Consider the following 3,766-nt stretch of genomic DNA (forward strand, 5'->3'; position numbering starts at 1 on the left):
CTTGCGAAAAAATACATTAGCAGACAGACACACAGAAACACACACGCCCATGAATACATAAACAAACACACACTCTTCCAGCTCTTTGCTCCGGAGCAGCAAAGAACCAGACGACCTTAATCTGCACCGACAACAAGAGAGAGGTAAATAAAACATGCACACACATGCCCAGCTATGTCTGCGGCAGGAAATGCACAAACACACATGCGTATACAAATGGAAACTTGAGACCAGTCCCACCACACACAGACACACACAAACGGAAACTTAAGAGCGGTCTCACCACACACACACGCCCACACACACACACACACACACACACACACACACACACACACACATACATACACACACACACACACACAGCCTCACCCTTATTCCCAGGTGCACACGGTTTCAAAGACTGGATCCCTGTTTTATTGATTGGCTGGTTGGCTGATTTATTTCACCTTGACTGACCGTTTCGGTAAGTATACCGCTCCTGGCTTTCAATAACTGGCTGGCTGGCTGGTGGATGTGATAGCTGGATGACTGGTTGTTCCACCACCTGGCAGGCTGGCTTGCAGGCTGGCTTGCAGGCTGGCTGGCAGGCTGGCTGGCAGGCTGGCTGGGAGTCTCCCTGGCTGGCTGTCTCAGAGAGGAACAATGCTCCTGGTGCTGGGGGCTATTAATGCCAGCCCCTCCCCAGTCTGTCAGCAGACACCCTTCTGACACACACACACACACACCTACCCTCCAGCTGGGAGCGACACACTGACAGACCGACAGATTTCTGAATGCCCAGGTGGCACAGGAAACCCTGGAGCCATGTCGGCCTGGCACAGGAGCACACATACACACACACACACACACACACACACACACGTGTGAGCGTATGCATACATTACACCACACCCATACACACACACACACATCTAATGCACAATAAATCCCAACACAGACACACACACCACCTTCTTGCAATTAACACTGCGCCTATAGCTGGAGGCACAGAGGAAATGAGCTTTTGGTTTGGGGTGGGGTGGGGAGATGAGGGGGAGGAGCTGGAGGAGAGGGGGAGGAGGTGGAGGAGAGGGGGAGGGGGGGGAGGAGGGTTGAAAGGGGTAGAAGGATTAGAGAGGCTGTGAGGGTTATGGTTGGGAGAGGAAATATAATGTGTGGCATGAAAGTATGGACGCTGAGTAAGGTAATGACTGTGTGTGTGTGGGGGGGGAGTGTATGTGCCCATATAAGCATGTTCCTTTCCACACTTCCTTCTGAATGTGTGTGTGTGTTTGTGGAACCTGGTGCTCACTGTCGATGTTGCGCTGTCATGCTCAATTAGGCATAAACAACGGTTGACGTCGGAGACAATTAAAAAAGCAAATTAAAAATGGCACTAAAACAAGATGCAATGTCCGCTCTTTGTGGCATCGAAGTGTAACTTATCGCCTACATTTGTTAGTGCTCATTTATGGTGCTCACTTCCTCGCAAAGGACACGCTTTCTGGAAACTGGCGTCAAAGTTATGGCGTCATCTGCTGATTTTCCCCAAACGGAATTAAGGAAAAATAACAAAAAGGCACCCAAATATGGCCTTTGTTTAACAAAGGCTTTGGAGAGCTTATCCATTCTCTATGGAAACGTAATCTTTCGCACTTGGAAAAGTCGTCATTAGTTTCTCAGCATTTTCCCAGACAGAGTGAAACCAGGGCTCGCAACTAACTTTTTACCTCACTGTCCCAGTACCGTCCCGAAGTGCAAAATTAACCGTCCCAAACTGAACTTGACCTGTCCCAAAATGTAAATTATTGTGGTTAAAAGGTCAAAAGGTAAAACATTTATTAAAATTTTAAGACATTTTGTAGGGTGGAAAAATATTTTCGAAAAGGTTTCGAAACGTTGAAAAAATGTTTTTGAAAAAAAAAACATTTCTAAAGGTTTTAAAACTGTTTGGGCAGACACACTCCCAACAACAGCCTGACTAATGGTCAGGGTCATGTGATCACACTGGTTAGCTTATAGTGGAGGAAAAATCTGACTTGGCTTGAACCATAGCAAACAGCACACACCGAAAATCAGCAGCTAGCTATTTATACTCCCTCCCAGTCCTCGTATAGAAAAAAAATATTGAATAACATTAAGACGTATTCACACTTCTTTATCGTAAGAACTAAGGATTAGCTGATTTAGCCTTATGAAATCACTTATCAGTCTTGTGAGGGTGTTGGTGGGGGTGTTGGGAGGGGGGAAGGGAGGGGGGTGTTTGGCAGGGGGTGATGTTTGGCGGTGGTTCAAGTGTTCGGGCCCTGTGGGGTCTGGTGTGTTTGGCGAGGTGGGCTCCGTGTTGGCAGCCAGGCAGTTGGCAGCACCCGTCTGACAGACATGGAGCGTTCCCTCTGGACCCCCACCCCCAACCTCTAACCACACCCCGGCACATCCGCTCCCAGACTCCTTACCCCCAGCTCCTCTCTCCCCCCAACCCCCCCCCCAAACCCACTTAGCTCTCCCCCGTCCCTCCCCCCGTCCCTCCCGCTCAGTGGCAGATGGGCACTATGTGTGACGGCAGGGTCATGAGGTCACATCCACACATGGGGTAGGGGTCTACTCTCTTACTTTGTGTGTGTGTGTGTGTGGACACACACACACACACACAGATTACTGGATAATAGTACTTTAGAAATGGTTGTTCTAACCCTACTCTGGCTTCCACACACACACAGACTCACTCACACACATAAACTCACACACATAGATTCTCACACACACACAGAAGGCTGTAGTGACGCACATCCTTGACACGCTGCCTGCGTCTCTGGCGTGATAATGTCACGTGGGATTGTGTCAAGTGTGTTTGCATAAGTGTGTTACTCTATGTGTGTAGGTGTATGGGAGTGTGTTTCTGCTTAGGAAGGGCACACACACACACACACACCAAAACACACCGCGTCCAAGGAGTGCTGTCACGACGCTCCACGCAGACAGGATCCGGGCTTCCTTGGCGTGACCAAGTCCCTGAGTCTGTGTCATGCGTGTCAGCATGACTGAGTGACTGTGAGATAGCCACAGAGCCCAACACCCCCCAAGGCCACAGATCTGCATCGAGAAATCCCCCCCTCTATCGAGCCACGGTAGCAAAAACCAAAGCACTTTAACCAACCCCTCAGAAAACACCTCCGGAGAACGACAACAAGAGAAGGCATTCCTCCAAAGCCCCCCTACACACCGCGCCAGGGCTCAGGAGCGGAGAGGCATGTTGTGTTCCCTGATGCAGGGGCGCATTAGAACACTGCCAGAGACTTCTCCATGGCAGGCTGCGGCGTCGCCTCGCCTCCCGGCGCCAGCGTGCCTTTGTGAGCGCCGCTTGTGAAAGGTTAGATAGATAGATCATTATGAAACGCGACGACACACCGCGGGCAATTATTTAGCGTGAGAGCTTCGCGTGAGAGGTGATTTTGTGTCTGAGCTCGCGTGTTGCGAGAGGGAGGGACAATGAGATTGAAAGAGAGAGCGAGAGAGAGAGAGAGAGAGAGAGAGAGAGAGAGAGAGAGAGAGAGAGAGAGAGAGAGAGAGAGAGAGAGAGGTTTGAAACCATCCATCTTGTGTGTGTCTGCGTTCCAAAAGGTACCCTTTGTGTGTGTGAGAAACGCAGACAAAAACGCCTCTCAAGGGTGAGTGTGAATGTGTGTGTTTCTGAAAGCTTCCGTTGTGTGAGAGCAACAGTGCTTTCTATAGTCATATCTGCATATCTGTTATGACCCATGAGACCAGTATGGGAAGTATGTCT

This window comes from Osmerus mordax, chromosome 23, assembly GCF_038355195.1.
Source record: "Osmerus mordax isolate fOsmMor3 chromosome 23, fOsmMor3.pri, whole genome shotgun sequence".
Classification (NCBI taxonomy): Eukaryota; Metazoa; Chordata; class Actinopteri; order Osmeriformes; family Osmeridae; genus Osmerus; species Osmerus mordax.